The sequence below is a fragment of the Taudactylus pleione genome, unplaced genomic scaffold (assembly GCF_031769625.1).
Source record: "Taudactylus pleione unplaced genomic scaffold, aTauple2 ptg000017l, whole genome shotgun sequence".
NCBI lineage: Eukaryota > Metazoa > Chordata > Amphibia > Anura > Myobatrachidae > Taudactylus > Taudactylus pleione.
Genome location: NW_028284419.1, coordinates 6,239,004 through 6,257,764, shown reverse-complemented (window position 1 = coordinate 6,257,764; position 18,761 = coordinate 6,239,004). Strand labels below are relative to the sequence as shown.

Below are 18,761 nucleotides of genomic sequence, written 5' to 3'. Positions count from 1 at the left end.
TTGTATCTCGGTGTGCGCGAGTCTGTATATGAAGCACAACGGAATTTGGCGTGAAGAATAGCCGCGGTCGCTGCATTGTAGCACTTCGCATACAGATTTAGACTTTCGCATAACAAATTAATCAGTGCAGTCTCGGGAAGCGGTTTGTCACATCTCATTGCGACTCAGACGCATATTTGGGGCAAAAAAGAAGCTTGGTGCATGCAGAGTTGCACAGAACCCGGAGCGCCAAGATGGGGCTGTATGGCGCCACTACAGCAATAATGTATGAGGAAACATCTGTATCGACAGTTATATTACAGCGTGTTTAGGGTGAGTGACCAATTTATAACCCATCACATACCTGGGACACCAGAGTCATCATTGCTCTTCTCACTCTCATCATCCTCTCGCCCATCCCCACCCTGCTCCGGATGCTGCAAGCTCAGCTTGTGACACACCTCAAATGCTTGGCCCACAGTCCGCACCACACGCATGGCTTGGCTCTATGTTAAAGAATGAGAAAGTATATACCTTACCATAATGCAGTTTACCACAATGAAACACAACCATTTTATGCTTTGTGATAATTGAGGCTACACCTTGAACAAGTGCACAAGGAACCAGGTTTGTCATTATCCTAAATATTGTCAAAAACGTTAATTTGTTCTGAAAAGAGCGTAGCCAAACCAATGACACAGTTTGGGTATGCATTATCAGTTTGTGAGTGAGGTGATTAACATTTGTATGGATAAAGAAAATAAAGCATGCAAGCACCTCTGCAATACTGATCTGCTGCTGCTTGTAACTGAACTACTATTCATGAGCAAAACCAAACAAGGCTTTACATTCCAGGCAATTGCCTAAAACATGCATTTATTTTAACCAAAAGCACTGGGTTTGACACAGGTAGGAAGAAAAGCAGAAAACATTGGGCCTGATTCAGACCCGCTCGCAAGCGGGTCGGTGGCAGGGCAGTGTGCACGCAAGCCCTGGAGCGAGCGAGAAATCACTCGCTCTGGCGCTCGCATCCAATACAGCCAGAAGCTCACTGGGGCTTGGGACAGACGAGATCTTACCACAAGGGTCTCCTCGCAAGCCCGATGGTCCCAACCATCACATGGCCGCTCGCAAAATGTGCGGTTGGTCACCCACTGCTATGCGAGCAGCCAGGAGGCCGGTCATATAAAAAAAGCGGCCGCCCTGATTTAGAGCGAGCGCTCGCTTTTTGCGAGTGCCTCTGAATCAGGCCCTCTGTCCCTTGTGGCAAGTTTCTTTAAATAGCAGTCATTTTTTTTTGTTTGCATTTACTTCATGTTTAGCCTATATTAAAAATTTAACTACTTTAAGAAGTCTGTAATAACCGCATTAATATTCTATAACGCTACACTGTCATAATTATGGCTTAAATCAATAGTTAAGAAAAATAATATAGGAATGTGGTCATGATTCTTATCAGAGATAGGAGTTATTTTAGATAACATATAATATCATTGCGTGTAAGTAATTAAGTGATTCATGTGCATCAGAGGCCTGGCTTTGGTCACCTAGCTTGGTCTATTAACTTGTATGAAGTGTAGTAGATACAAAAAGTAGCATTAGCAAGTAATTTATTGTTTACTGCACAGCCCATATATGCTTTGATGACAATGGAATAGATGTGGCCCCTCCAAAGATAAAACTATTCTTTATAGACAAAATACATCAAAACAATGCTTTTCATAACCCATGTTTGGAGAGACTTCAGTAAAATTGTGTAATCAATGGTCACAGCCACAAGACACATAGATAAAAGTCATCCCATAATGAATCTATAGAAACAAATGTATCTTCCTATAGAAATTCATGTTACCTATGCATGTGTGCATAAAAAAAAAATATAATGTACATGACTTATTGGACTGCCAGCTGACACATACGGTCTCTGATGGCACCTCGTGACTATTATACTGGAGACGGCACACAGATCTCGGCAGGTCATTATATGCCAGAAGGTACCTTCTAAGTAATGTTTCCGATCTTATGAAGCAGGCTGTGACCCTCGAAAGGAGTCATTATGGAAACTATTGAATGATAGATATGAAGTGTCATCCACTTTTTTCTTAGAGAAATAAATGAAAAAATATAGATGAAATTATTCATCACACAACTGGAAAATATTTTTTTGATATTTCCGGTCCACTTGTGTGAGATACCACACGTCTGCTATTTCTACCCTAAAGGGGTACTGGGATTAAACTTCACAGGTAACCTCTATGTTGATTAGTGACACGGATCCCACATGTTTACCTTTCTATTAAAAATCTATGCAATTTTTTGACTTGTAGGGCTTAATAACATCACTGCTTCCCAAAGCTCAAAGTCGCCATCAAACCCCATCCCATCCTTGATCGAACAAACAGCAATTTAAACAGGGAGACTTTTGAGCAAGATCCCCCATCACCAACCCATATGAACCCCTGCATTGCTTAGGAAGAGTCCCCACTTATCTTTAGCACTGAAGGGGTTAATGAGCTTGCAAACAGCCTAGACTGTAAGATGTTCATATTTTCTGATGATGCAAAGTTGTTTCGGGATATTAAAACAAAATAGATTAACTTGCAACATAACTCTTTTGACAAAATAGTGAGCTGGGCCATAATTACATATTGCTAAGGGAAGTGTTACTTGCCTATACTGTGGTAACTATACTGCTTACACTGCAATAGAATACAATTGTGAATAACCAAGATGACAAAGGACTTCAGAATATTAGTTTACAGAAAACTGGATAGTGGCGTCTAGTGACAGACAGCAGCTGCAAATGTGAGTCAAATATGCAAATCGATAAAATGGGTGTTATATTGTTATATGCATGTGATGTAAACATCGTATAACCTGGGGTAGAGAATTAGGCACCTCATTGTAGGAAAAAAATAGAAACGCTTGCTGGTGTTTAATGCAAGCAATCCAATAGTACAGGGAAGAGTTCAATTATAAAGGTGAGGGGAAAAAAAAGGAGGAGGTTTTCTCCTTACAGGAATATATTAGTTTTAGTACCAAGGCTCATCCAGAAGAAAGTATCACAATGCGCGCAGCAAGAGGTTCATGTGTCCTCACACAGCGGGGACAAGGCCTGATGTGATTTGTGTAATCATGGCCCCGCCCACTTCACAACTCAGAGAAACTGCACCTAAAAGTGTGGCTTAAGCTGCAAACACAGGGAACGATATTGTGAATGATAACGAGATCGTTATCGTTCATACCGGTCAGTGTGCATGCAAGACATCGTTAACAATGTGCGCTCCCGCTGATAATTAACGATATCTTTCATCGCCCGTACTTGCAGGCCAAGTTGATGATATCGTTAGATCCTGCAAGTTCAGGGATGCAGCCGGTGACCTCACTGAACGATATCGTTCAGTGTGTATGCTCAATGTCGGGAATGACATTGAGCTCAGCAGGTGAGGGGACAACACCGAACTATATCGCTCATGGAGCATATTGTTCCGTGTGTACCCGGCTTTACTCTCCCCAAACTTCCAGACACACACACAAAGGAGTTTCTCAGACAATCCAGGAGAGTAGGCAACTTTGAAGGGTATTCAATATGGGAGCGAAAAGTCCAGCATCGGAGCTTTTCCTGGGATAAAGTATCGGGCGCGCGCCCGCTTTATCCCCGTATTCAATTAAAAAGCTACGAAAATGGGAGCCGGCAATATAGTATCGGCGAAAAAAAACCCAGGATTTACCTGGAATAAACTGTAGGACCACCCTAAAGCTGTCAAAACATAGGGGATCACTATGAATACCCCCGTTTTAGCCTGCAAATGAAAGTCGGGGTTTTAAATATCCGCGGCAGGTGTTTTTTTCGAGACATTGAAGAAGTGATGCAGAAGAGCACTTAGCTTTTTTTTCGTATTTAAAAGTGGTCCCATCAAATTTGGGGTATATGAAAATGGGTACTAGCATATTTTATGTCCCTAAAGTAATTTAAAAAAATTCTGCAAAAATGTACCTGCCGCTATTAGCCTATTCTAGAAAACACCTGCTGCATACTTGCAGAATAACCCTGAACCCAGTCAGGTGCATAAATATTTGGGACATTGACAGAATTTTCATATTTTGGCCTCTATTCACCACCACAATGGCTTTGAAATGAAACAAACAAGATGTGCTTTAACTGCAGACTTTCAGATTTAATTTGAGGGTAATTACATCCAAATCAGGTGAACAGTGTATGAATTACAACAGTTTCTATATGTGCCTCCCACTTATTAAGGGGCCAAAAGTAATGGTACTAGCAACTCAAAAGCTATTTCATGGACAGGTGTGGGCTATTCCCTCGTTATTTCATTATCAATTAAGCGGGTAAAAGTTCTGGAGTTGATTCTAGGTGTGACATTTGCATTTGGACTCAGTTGCTGTCGACTCTCAATATGAGATCCAAAGAGCTGTCACTATCAGTGAAGCAAGCCATCATTAGGCTGAAAAATCAAAACAAACCCATCAGAGAGATAGCAAAAACATTAGGTGTGGCCAAATCAATTGTTTGGAACATTCTTAAAAAAAGAATGCACCGGAGAGCTCAGCAACACCAAAAGACCTGGAAGACCACAGAAAACAACTGTGGTGGATGACAGAAGAATTATTTCCCTGGTGAAGAAAAAACCCTTCACAACAGTTGGCCAAATCAAGAACACTCTCCAGGAGGTAGGTGTATATGTGCCAAAGTCAACAATCAAGAGAAGACTTCACAAGAGTGAATATAGAGGGTTCACCACAAGATGTAAACCATTGGGGAGCCACAAAAACAGGAAGACCAGATTAGAATTTGCCAAACAACATCTAAAAAAGCCATTACAGTTCTGGAACAATATCCTATGGACAGATGAGACAACGATCAACTTGTACCAGAGTGATGGGAAGAGAAGAGTATGGAGAAGGAAAGGAACTGCTCATGATCCAAAACATACCACCTCATCAGTGAAGCATGGTGGTGGTAGTGTGATGGTGTGGGCATTTATGGCTGCCAATGTAACTGGTTCCCTTGTATTTATTGATGATGTGTCTGCTGACAAAAGCAGCAGAATGAATTCTGAAGTGTTTCGGGCAATATTATATGCTCATATTCAGTCAAATGCTTCAGAACTCATTGGACGGCGCTTCTTAGTGCAGATGGACAATGACCCGAAGCATACTGCAAAAGCAACCAAAGAGTTTTTTAAGGCTAAAAAGTGGAATGTTATGCAATGGCCAAGTCAATCCCCTGACCTGAATCCGATTGAGCATGCATTTCACTTGATGAAGGCAAAACTGAAGGGAAAATGCCCCAAGAACAAGCAGGAACTGAAGACATTTGCAGTAGAGGCCTGGCAGAGCATCACCAGGGATGAAACACAGCGTCTGGTGATGTCTAGGTGTTCCAGACTTCAGGCTGTAATTGCCTGCAAAGGATTTGCAACAAAGTATTAAAAAGTGAAAGTTAGATTTAGGATTGTTTAGTTTGTCCCATTACTTTTGGCCCCTTAAAAAGTGGGAGGCACATATAGAAACCATTGTAATTCCTACACCGTTCACCTGATTTGGATGTAATTACCCTCAAATTAAATCTGAAAGTTTGCAGTTAAAGCACATCTGGTTTGTTTCATTTCAAAGCCATTGTGGTGGTGAATAGAGGCCAAAATATGAAAATTCTGTCAATGTCCCAATATTTATGCACCTGACTGTATTTCCCTATTTTTTTAAAAAAAATTCCCTTTTTTTTTTTCACCCCAATTTTTCAATTTATTTTTTGGGGTGTCCCTATTTTTTTGTAAACTTTTTTTTACACAGTTATTTTTAAAATGTCATTCCCAGGGGTGCAGGCTATTTTTTTTTTAAGCCTGCACCCCTAAACCCCAATTCTGCACTTTTTTTCGCCACCTATTCAGTGGTGAAAAGTTATCCCCGTTTTTTTTTCAAAGACTTTTCGAACCTGGGAAAAGCCTTTGAAATTGAATACGGGGATAATCGAAATTCAGCGATAAATTTATCGCTGATTTCGAAATTTTCGCTCCAAATTGAACACCCCTGTATGTCTTTAGCCCATGAGTGGTGAGAGCAAATCCTTTCACGGAAATTATAAATGGACTGGCTTCCATTCTAACTGAAGATGTTTGAAAATGTATTTTTATTTTACAATAAATGGCATCTGTAGATATATTTAGTACAGGACATAATGGTGGTGAAGCATAAATTCCCCGCATCAGATTGCCATTTTGAGGTTAGAAAGCAATCCCATCATCCTGGTGTTTTTGTTTGGACTTCAAGCCCGTCGCTAAAGAGGTCGGTATACATACATTGTCAGGTGTGTACTGGCCTTAAGATCGGAGACAAGGCTTTCATCATGGGGAAACATTTATCTTACACACATCACATATCCCTTAAGAAAGGCTGCTAAGTATCCTATAGTCACAAAGCAAGATCTAATATAATGGTAAATGTTTACCTATACATACAGTGCCTTGCTATATAAAGTCACCACATGAAAGGGCAAACTCATCTGGACAGGAGCACTCATATGGTAAGGTATGCCTGCTATGCTGATGTAATCGCTCATACTGTCTGACATTGCATGAAGGTCGTGTAGAGTACTCACATACCAGAGGGAAACTGAAACCAAATAATACAATCAAAAATGTATTTTCTATTTTACCACCTGACATTTTTTTTTTACTGGCAAATGTGTCTGCCGGTCATCAAGTTTATGGCATTGGTTGTGTAAAGTAAGAATTCAAGTAAAACCATTGTGCCGTGTATTTCTACCAGAATAATACAATGGAGATTCCAGACAATCCAACATGACCCGTTCAAATAGGTACAAAATGCTCTTCTCCTGGAATTCCCACCTAATGTATGATTGCAGTCACCTGTGTGAAACACCTGTCTCATCAATTACCTAGTTCAACATAGGCGACTGCAATCATACATTAGGTGGGAAGTCCAGGAGCAGAGCATTTTGTATCGGGTGGAAGGGGTCATGTTGGAGGGTAGGAGATTCCTTATAAAAAATTAACCACTGTCACGTTGACTGCAATTACAATAGCAAACATGCAGGTGTACGGGGCAGACAGATGCATTTGCACAAAATGATATACGGTTACTGTATGGATTAGATATATATATATATATATATATATATACTAGGGATGTGCAGGCTCGGTTCTACTAATATATACACACACACACACACATTACACATGGTACACATGTAATGTATATGTGCAGGATGCTTGCAGGTTGTAAGGAAACTAAGGGCCTGATTCAGACCCGCTCGCGAGCGCAATGCGCTCGCAAGCGGGTCGATGGTGGCCCAGAGCGCATGATGGAGCCGGCTCCGTCGTGCGCATGCGCGAGACCCGGATAGCGACGGGCAATACGTCGCTCCGGGTTTTGTACCAAAGGGGGTGTGCTGTCGATGTTGAGTGACAGCACGCCCCCTTTGGTGGGCGGGCCGGGGGCATGGCTGCCCAGACGGAAGCGTTCCCATGGGAACGCCTGCCGTCTGGGGCGGCCCCACTGACATCACAAGTGATGTCAGTGGGAGTGCTTTCGGCTCTGGTAGAGCCGAAAGCACTCTAGGGCTTGCGCAACGAGACCCTACCACAAGGGTCTCGTCGCAAGCCCGATGGTCACGATGGTCTTGACCATCGCGACCATCTTCCTGGCCGCTCGCTATAGCTGTGGGTGGACACCCACAGCTATGTGAGCGGCCAGGAGGCCGCTCTGAAAAACAGGAAGGACGGCCCTGATTCAGAGCGAGCGCTCTGTCAGAGCGTCTGGCTCTGAATCAGGCCCTAAGTACATAACATACCATAATGAACAGAGTTGGCTTTTATTGCCATGTCAGTGACCAAGAACAATACAGTGCCAGAAATTTTCTTTTGTTATTTTATTACTAATACACGAACACTGGCGGCTACAGCCGAACACCTGCACACATAGGAAAGCATGAATCCGGCAAAGTGAAAAACAAACTTCTTCGAACACAGATTTATTTTAGCTGCTTCCCTGGGTCTTTAGATATTAATTCTCCATGGAAACAGACAATAAGGAAATAGAGGACCACAGTTTTCTCCTTTTAATAATCTGGCTCTCATAGATACCGTACTGTAAACATCAGGAAACCGCAGTGGAAAGCTATGGGTGAGTGGTTGGCAACTTTATAAAGTAAAAATGCTGAGGAGAACAGCTGGAGGCCAGTGCTTTGTATCAGTAGTCAGGGGAAGCAGAAACTATTGAGGTCATTAAAGGAAAGTTGGCTGTGGTTTTAATGAGCCACTGATGACCAAAGTAAGTAGTTTACATATACACCATAACCACAGATAATGCAGATGTATAGTAGTCTGTAGGGTAACAAAACAGCTAGATACTAATTAATGTACTCCATTACTATATTCAATATACAAATATATAATATAAATATATATATATTAAATGCGTTTTTGCCATAGAAAAAGATTCAGGTAACACATACTTTTGTAATGTTTATAAACTTTACATATAAATCAACTTTACAGTTCATTCACCAGGAGAGAATGTAGCTTTGTATTTCATTTTACCTGCACCAGATTTGAACCCCCCCCAGTTTATTCACATGCGCTGTGTAGACAATTGTGCCTGCAGCCTGGTCCAGACTGCAGCTAAATGTTCATTTTCAAGGTGAACCTCACCCAATCTGCTGGGAAGCCGGAAATACTTACAGGTTTATCGGGTACAGGTGAACATCATAAGTGTTCAACAACTTTTTAGCCTGGAGATATCGCTGATGCAATGGTTATATCGGTGTTTGATTCAGTGGGAACAGCTCCACAGCTGCTCCACCAAGGGAGTTAATTCTCAGTGCTGGGACTAGAGAAACATTGGCCCTCATTCAGAGCCGCACGTTAACAACAGTACGCTCGTTGCGTTCCGATGTTGCTTAACCGCGCATGCGTCGGTGTTACACTGCGCATGTGCGTACGGCAGATTGCGAGCTTTCTTTCTCTCGTTCCTAAAATAGCGTACAGGAAGTGACATGTCAAATGTGATTGACAGAACAGGGCGTTTTTGGGTGTTGACGGGGGTGGAGATGAAAAAACGCAGGCGTGGCGAGGCGTTTTTGGGGCGTACATACATTAGCAGATGCGAACGTCAAATGTGTTCGGACCGTCTCATACGTCACTGGAACATCCGCTTTCCCTTCAAAATGCTCGCACAGCTTAGGGTCAGGATTACTCGACCACATTGGCGATGGCCTTCTCCTCCGTCCCGGGACTCAACGATGGTGCTGCGATTAATCGCGGCTGGTCAGTAAAGTAATTAGTGTTGGATTGAAAACCGCCTTGGTATGTGTTTGGAAAGCAGTTTATTGGGATAGCACAAAAGCGTACGCAGGTGGAAATCAGAGCTGCTAATGTCATGATTACACAATCAATTAGCGTACATTTTGGGTGTTTTATTTTGGCCACAATTTGTTGGTTATGGCCTATTGTAACAATAATGTCATCATGTTTTAATTAGCTCCCCTTTTTTTTGGTTTACTGTGGAATTTGCATCGCTATGTGATTTTTTAAACGTTCCTTAAAGAGGCCTTTTTTTTTTTTAAGAGGGTCAGTTTTTGCCTTTAGGGCCAGGATTAAATGTAACCCATTTGTACAATAATGTCACAATACAATGTCAGTTTTTTGTTTTAAATTTATTGTTTAAACACAAACAAATTGGCCTAATATTTTTTGGCCTTTTTTTTGTGGCAAAGATATTTGTTAAAATTAAAAACAAAACCCATAACTGGTAACATAAACGTAAATACCAAATGTAAAAAAATTTCACAAGAAAGGAGAGGGAAGTTTTGACCAGAAAGGAATATGAGCCAAGCACAGAAGGAGTGTGGGCAAAGTCGCCATTGCTGTCACCGTTTTCTCGCCCGTTTGGCTGGGTGAGGGTGGGCGCCAGACCGGGTCCGGGATGCCATCGGGCTGGCCTGTCCAGAGGCAGATGTTGTGGCCTCTGGACTAGGCACAGGGCTAGGCACATTTGGAGGATTGGCTGATGTTGTGCCAGAGGTGGAGGATCCGGATGTTCCGGCAGGAAGGGAGGTCGGCTCCACCATGTGCTGGCGAACGAGCTGCTCCAGGGCATCGGCGATGCGGATGTTGGCCCTGGTATTTTCCGCCAGGGCCTGAGCAATGGTCACGTTGGCCGCAGCATTTTGCTCCAGGGCCTCAGCCACCCGTATCAGACTGGCGTCCATCCTCTGCAGAATCTCCGTATGGAAATCCGATTTAAAATTGAGTTCTGTGAGGAGGCTCACTGCCTGCGAGGGGGCACGCCCTGGACTGGCTTCTGCAGGGTCCTCAGCCGGATGTACTGGTTCCTCCCCTGCAGAGCCAGCAGAAATTCTGCGGCCAAGGCTCCCCTCTGGAGCAGACTCATCCGCCTCTGTCTCTGTTAGGAAAATTGCGAAAAGACTCACATTAGAATCTACATATTGGCACAATAGCATTTCAGAGTTGGTGACATCACAAGACTTACCTTGGCCAACATGAGGAGCCGCAAAGTCTGGCATGTCCGTATCCATGTTGGACACGCCAAACACCTCCACAGCCTGCACACACCCCTGTGCCAGCTCTTCTAAGTCTGTCAACTCCAATGACACAGGGGTGGGACCCCCACCTGTCCCCCTTGCATGCCTAGCCCTGTCGGCAAGTTTTTGCTTGAGACGATATTTGAAGTCTGCCCATCTGTGGAATGAAATTGGAACCATTATCCTTTTTTTTACAATGGGGTTTGTTTATAGGATGGGAAAGTGTTTACTTACCGCCGTTTGACATCCCGGGCTAGACGGACATAATCACCCACCCTATTGACAGCAACGGCGACCTCCTCCCACATTCTCCACTTCTGGCTTTGGCTCATATTCCTGGCTGCCTGGGGCAGGATGTCAACGCACTTCTGGATCAAAACCTCCATCTCCTTGCTTGTGAAATGTGGCTGCCTTTTTTTTTTGGCAGCTTTGGCGGGTTGACTGGGGCCAGCAGTCTCTTCCATGTCATCCTCCTCACCTATTTGGGTAAATATGCAGATTTAGCCACTTCACAACTTGCACAATATTATGTTTTAAAAGAATCATTGAGACAAAATGCATGAAGGCCTTACCGCCGGATTTTTGGCCATTGTTTCCCTGGTCTGAAGCCATGTCTCTGCTTCCAGAATGAAATCAACCAGAAATTAAATGTGATATCGTGACGTATTTATACATGCGTCCTTAGTTTGCGGCCGCATCATTGATTGTGCGTCCCTATGATTCATCCTTAATTTGTGCGGGAAAATAAACACTATTTATGGCTTGGTGTGTGTGGAGTCGAGGTTGCGTTGTTGGATTGTTGGCGGTTAAGTTGTTTGGATTTGGTTGTTTGCGGTTGGAGGATTTGGCGGAGTTTGTTTTTTGTTTGTTTTGCTACAGTTGTTTTGGTTTTCCGTTCGCATTTTTTTGGTTTATTTTTTTCCATCATTTCCTGATTTGGTAAGTTTTGTGCAGTCTAATTTGTGGCCAATTGGTGTCTACTTCTGGTCTTTGGTTTTATATATTTTTTTTACACTAATTTCATCTATTTTAGTTTGTTTTGGCTTTCGGACCCAAAGACCTTTTTGTTTGAAATCTTATATATTCGAGTTGGGTAAGTCCATTTTTTTTCTTGCATTTGCGAAATAATTAACGCATTTTTGACTGTTGGTGTAGTGACTTGCATTTGCGAACTAATTAACGCATTTTTGACTGTTGGTGTAGTGACTTGCATTTGCGAACTAATTAACGCATTTTTGACTGTTGGTGTAGTGACTTGCATTTGCGAACTAATTAACGCATCTTTGACTGTTGGTGTAGTGACTTGCATTTGCGAACTAATTAACGCATTTTTGACTGTTGGTGTAGTGACTTGCATTTGCGAACTAATTAACGCATTTTTGACTGTTGGTGTAGTGACTTGCATTTGCGAACTAATTAACGCATTTTTGACTGTTGGTGTAGTGACTTGCATTTGCGAACTAATTAACGCATTTTTGACTTTTGACTGTTGGTGTAGTGACTTGCATTTGCGAACTAATTAACGCATTTTTGACTGTTGGTGTAGTGACTTGCATTTGCGAACTAATTAACGCATTTTTGACTGTTGGTGTAGTGACTTGCATTTGCGAAATAATTAACGCATTTTTGACTGTTGGTGTAGTGACTTGCATTTGCAAAATAATTAACGCATTTTTCGAGGCTTATTCATCATGTAAACCAGTTTTGCTTTTCCCTTTTCCATTTTTGGGGTCCATTTGACCCCTATTTGACGTACGGTGTGCAATGTCGTTTTCATCGATGGCCAAATGTGTGTTTCGCCTATTTTATGTGTTGGCTTGCACCAATTTGACAAACAAAAAATCACCCTCTAAATTTTTGATGTCTCATTTTTGGCTTTTTTACAGTTTATACGTATCATGACAATACCCCGGCATGTAAGCAGCTATGGATGGTATCATAAAGCTAAGTTGTTTTATGTTACTTTTGGGGTGGCTCAAAAGCCTTACATTGTAAACTTTGAATTTCAGGTAGATCTGGGGCGAATTGTTCTGGCCCTGCTCCCGGAAGACGACCAACCTCAAACTCGTCCCAGGCATAGGCATCGTAGGCATGCAAGGCCCCAGATATTTCGAACACGTGTCACCCTTTTTGGAATGCCCGATGATGAGGTTTTAAGACGCTACCGTCTACCTCCCAAAATCATCATAGACACTCTCTCATTAATAGAAAGTGATCTTGAGCGGCAAATTGACAGTCCAACAGCAATACCACCACTGACGCAATTTATGGCGGTGTTACATTTCTGTGCCTCAGGATCGTTTCAAACAACGGTGGGAATAGTGGCGGGCATCTCCCAATCCTCCTTTTCCCGGATCCTGAGGGCAGTGATGGAGGCACTTTTCAAGCACCTCCATCATTTTATTAAAATGCCTTTGGATATGGGTGCCCTTAGTGTGGCCAAGGCCAATTTTTACCAAATAGCTGGCTTCCCACACATCATAGGGGTTGTGGATGGTACTCACATACCACTTCAGCCTCCAGCACGGCTGGAGGCAATATTTAGAAACCGTAAACACTATCACTCCCTGAATGTAATGGTGGTATGTGATGCCTCCCTCCAGATCCTGTCCCTGAATGCTAAATTACCAGGAAGTGCTCATGACTCCTTCGTCATCCGGCAATCAGGGATATGGCAGAAATTAACCAACCTACAAGCTGGTGATGCGTGGCTTCTGGGTAAGTGGAGACCTTTAGTACATAACAATGTTACGCTTGATACACAGTGTTCCTGATGTTGGCTATTTTTTTTCACAGGAGACAGTGGATACCCTTGCATGTCCTGGCTGCTCACTCCTTATTTGGCTCCCACACCAGGGCCACAAAGTGCGTATAATTCCGCACTTACAGCCACCAGGCAAGTGGTGGAGCGCTGTATCGGCCTTTTAAATGGCCGATTCAGATGCCTCCACCGCTCTGGTGGCGAGCTCATGTATGTGCCGGATATGGTGTCTAAAATTGTGGTCCTGTGTGGGATATTTCACAACATTGCCATAAGGAGTGGTGTCCCAATGCAGCCAGAGGATGCCTTACCTGAGGATGGCCCCCCCGAGGTTGGTCGTAGGTCAGTATGTGGGGGGGCCATACGCGATGATGTGGTGGCCAGATTTTTTAGGTAAGTTGTAACAAAACTACAGTGTTTATACCTAATGTGTTTGTGTTTGTTTGCGAACATCTAATTTTGTGTTTTTTTTCTCACCATCTTCTGTTTGGTCACATAATCTTTGGCACTCCAACGCTCACTACTTCCTGCTACCCTTACCAAACCTGGATCTGGTCCTTTTGGGCATATATTCTGGAACCCATATTGCAACGCCATGTTTGTGGAATCATGTTGGCATGGTCCTTCGTCAACCAGTTCTTGATTTTTTGTTTTAATTTAATTATTTCTTGGTATGTGTTGTATTTGAATTTATCACTGTGTTCTTTTTTTGGGAGTGACCACTTTGTTTTCTCTGTTATGTTGTGAATAAATGTTTGGAGAGTGAAATGGTCTTCCTTTTTTGGGACGTTAACAGCAAGTGTAACCAGGTTAACACAAGTTACATTTGACTAAGGGGTAATCCAGTACTGACGCCAGTTGAGCTAAACTGAAATATGTTTTCAGCTTCCCAACCCACACCAAAAGGAAGCCTGGCCCAACCTTGGGATTTGTAAGATTGGCCTAAGCAGCTTGCGCACCAACTAGGAACCTGTAAAATGTAGAAATATGTAATTGACACTACACCCAAAAAGGGAAATGACATTGTTACTGTTCTGTGTTTCTTGTGTCTGTTTGACATACAAAGACAAAACACAATCTAACTTTTAAAAAAGGGAAATCCTTGCAGGAACAGTCTACTTATGTCATGCTAAACTATCTTGGTTTTGGATTTTAAAAATGAGCCAGAACGTATTATTGTCTGAATAAATTTATTTAGAAACGTGAACATAAAAAAAAAAAACTACTGGCGAAGGAGGCCAGACAGCCGGTCGAGGGCCACCAGAATGCCGATTACATGTTGCCGCATCTGGCCAACACAATCCGCCACCTCTTGCCGACGCCTCTGTTCCTCTGTGGGTGAGAAAAGTGTGTGGGTTAATACAACAATAGGGAATCCACATTAAAAAAACAAAAACACAACGAAATCACTCCTAAACCTAAAAAAAAAAAAAAAAAAAAGGGGGTGCTGGCAAAAATACAAGGCCTATGTACAAATTCCCACAGGTGTGATATGTGTATGTTGAAATCACCAGGAAGAGGTAAAGGCAAACTGCAAAATCACCAAAAGTCAAGCCACAAAAACACGAAGAAAGGCACGACACATGATTACATACAAACAGTTTGTGCTTTAAAAAAAAACAAAATAAAAACATACCGGGAGCCAAAACGGGAGCTCCGGAAATGCCTCCATGATCCTCCTCGGAGGATCCGTCATTCCCCAAAGAATGGGGAGGAGTTATGATGGACTCCGGGGAGGGGGTAATTGGAAGAGGGGTGGGTGGAGGAGAGGGGGAAGTGGGACGGAGGAGAAGGAGGCCCGACATTTCCGGGAGAAGGTCTGGGAAGGATGGGGAGGAGTGGGTTATAGGGGAAAGATTTGGGGTGGAGTGTTGGCTGGGGGTTGGGGATAGTGGCCGGGAACGCCGTCTGGACGGACGGTGACGGCGGAGTCTTGGCTGTCCCCCTAAAATATGACAAAGAAATTGCGGTTAGTTTATGGACAAATCCGGGGACCAAAACTAAAAAAAAAAAAAAAACCAAAAAATAAGCCAAATAGGAGTAGAATGAATAAATCAGAAATAGAGGGAAAACATGCACACGCAGATATGAGTACAAATAATACATAGGACAGACAGGAAAACATGCACACGCAGATATGAGTACAAATAATAAATAGGACAGACAGGAAAACATGCACACGCAGATATGAGTACAAATAATAAATAGGACAGACAGGAAAACATGCACACGCAGATATGAGTACAAATAATAAATAGGACAGACAGGAAAACATGCACACGCAGATATGAGTACAAATAATAAATAGGACAGACAGGAAAACATGCACACGCAGTTTGCCCCACAAACACAAACATTAAAACCACAATACATAACACTTACTTTCCAGGATCTCCATGCGAAAGCATGCCAGCAAGCGGGGCGTTCGCCGTTGCAGGTCGGACCACCTGCGCTCCTACTGCCCGATGTTGCGGCGTGAGCCGAAGGACCGCAGGCGGGACCGTGCCTCCACATACGCGGAGCGCTTCTGCCGGTTGGTCATGGGTTGAGGTTGGCTGGTGATCCGGCGATCCATGACCTCCGTAAGCACCAGCAGCTCGCGCCTGGTGAATGCGGAGGCTCTCATGATGGCAATGGTGTTTTTCTTAAAAATCATTTTTGATAAAGTGTTTAAAAATTTTCTGATTGGCTAATGTATTTTGGAAATTAACAGGAGCAATTTTATTGGTTAGTGTTGGAGTCATGTGTTCGACAGGGCCAGAAATCTCTGGAGAGTTATGATAGGCTTGATGCAGTGACATGCGTAAGCAAATTTAAATAAAGAAATGAACCCAGGGAAATATGCGGGGATCCACAGCAATAGAACAATTGTTTAATTGTGGTTCACATGTTTTTTGAACAATAAAAGCGAATGTTTCATCCGTACGTATTCTGCGGGTAAACACAAACACGGACAAGAGTAAAGTTTCTTGCATTGTGTTGAAAAAAAACAAACAATTAAGCTAATTGATACATTGATTGGCATGATACGATTGAGGGAGGTAGGCAGAATAAAGGAGCAGGTAATCGACATCTGACAAGGCCACTTCCTGTTTATACTTGTGCGTGCGTTCCTTTCAAGCCATTTCGGGGATGTACGCTCGCTATTTCGTACGCTCGTTAGTTAGAGGAGGGGTCGTCAGAGATTAGGGAGGAATTTTAGATGCGAACGAAAATACGAGCGAGCCATTGAATTTAAATATTTTTGTACGTACGCCTAACGTACGTGCGCCCGCTTGCGAGTGGGTCTGAATGAGGGCCATTGTTTTGAACGCTATTAAAAATGTTGTGAAATGTTTTAATGCATTTTAGCATGTTCTATATAAAGCGTTGTGTGTATGTTTAAACGTATGGACTGTGCACTAATAGAAATATATTTCTAAAGGTATTTGTTTTATAAGATAATACAGTTTAAGAATAAGATTTGTTTGTGGAAAATATGGTAATTATCCTGGCCTTAGCAAAAGGTTTACTGCTAATTTGACCCTCAGCTTCTCTAGCTTGAATGCACACCATTGTGGAGAATGTAAAAGTGAGAACTGTATCATTAATAGACCACAGGGGAAGAGGAGGCTGCTGGGGTTTTATTTTTTTCATTTTTTAGAATTTCTAGTAGATTTCAGGAAGCGTGGTTTGGTGATTGTATTACTTTTAATGAGTTCCTGATCCAGGGGCGGATTGGGATGGAAAACCAGCCCGGGAAATTTTTGGAAGCAGCCCTAATGGGACGGGCTCAGTTGAGAGGACGGGGTATGGTGAGAGGACAGGATACTCCCTCCTTATAGGGCCTGATTCTAAATTGGATGCAGTCGCGGCTACTACTAACCCCTTGCATGATGCACAGCGGTAAATACAGCAAAACACCAATACAGATGCAGTGAGGGGTGCCACAAAATTCTTAGGTTTAGGGGGAGGATTAGGGATAGGTACTGAGGGAAAAGGGTTAGGTTTAGGGCGCGGGGAGGGGGAGGTTAGCTTTAGGAACCAGGAGCGGAGTCAGGATTTTGACTGCCGGGAACCAGAGTGATGGCATTCCATATATCTATCTATCTATATATATATATATATATATATATATATATACACATACATACACACACAAGTAAACACAAATATATATATATATATATTATATATACACAGACCCTCCAACATGACCCGTCCCATTAGGTACAAAATGCTCTGCTCCTTGACATCCCTCTTAATGTATGATTGCAGCCACCTGTGGCAAGTCCAGGAGCAGAGCATTTTGTACCAAATGGAACGGGTCTTGTTGGTGGGTATATATATATTAGGGGTGAGCGGGTTCGGATTTCTGAAATCCGAACCCCCCCGATCCGAGTCCGATCCGAGTCAGGCTCGACTTTTCACGCCTGACTCGGATTCTGAAATCGAGGCAAAACGTCATCTTCCCGCCTTCCGAGTCTCGCGGGTTTTGGATCCTATATAAGGTACCCGCGTCGGCGCCATTTTCTCACTCGGCTGTGGACAGTGAAGAGGGAGGGTGGGAGTTAGGGCTGGCTGGGCTGTGTAGTGTAGTGTAGTGCAGAGTAGTGTTGTGCTGTGCTGTGCTGCGCTGTGCTGCTGTTGTCCATAGGGGCTGTGTCCACTACTTCAAAGTCCATAGGGGCTGGCTGTGTTGTGCTGTGCTGCTGTTGTTAATAGGGGCTGTGTCCACTACTTCAAAGTCCATAGGGGCTGGCTGGACTGTGTTGTGCAGTCAGTTGTCCATAGGGGCTGTGTCCACTCCAAAGTCCTGTGTAGTTTCCCAGTCCTAAAGGGGTGCTGTAGTGTTGTCCAGGGGGTGCTCTGTACATCAGGGGTGCTCCCCCCAAGTGCTAAAAAAAAATAATTTTTTCTGTGTTTGTGAATTGTGTGCGCAGTAGCCGCACGTGCATCAACAAAGTAGTGCCAAGCGTGCGCCTGTGTCATAAGTAAAGGGCTGGCTGGCTGGATCGTTAAAGGGTGCTGTAACCCCCAAAGTACACTCCAAACCAAATAAAAAATTTTTTTCTGTGTTTGTGAATTGTGTGCGCAGTAGCCGCACGTGCATCAACAAAGTAGTGCCAAGCGTGCGCCTGTGTCATAAGTAAAGGGCCGGCTGGCTTGACCATTAAAGGGTGCTGTAACCCCCAAAGTACACTCCAAACCAAATAAAAAAAAAATTTCTGTGTTTGTGAATTGTGTGCGCAGTAGCCGCACGTGCATCAACAATGTAGTGCCAAGCGTGCGCCTGTGTCATAAGTAAAGGGCCGGCTGGCTTGACCGTTAAAGGGTGCTGTAACCCCCAACAAAGTACACTCCAGTCCAAACCAAATAAAAAAATATTATCTGTGTTTGTGAATTGTGTGCGCAGTAGCCGCACGTGCATCAACAAAGTAGTGCCAAGCGTGCGCC

General features: G+C 43.2%; 1 pseudogene; it reads right to left on the bottom strand.

Moving 5' to 3' along the window:
* Positions 1-18,761, bottom strand: part of LOC148540770 (carboxyl-terminal PDZ ligand of neuronal nitric oxide synthase protein-like) — a 79,617-nt pseudogene that overhangs the window by 39,644 nt on the left and 21,212 nt on the right.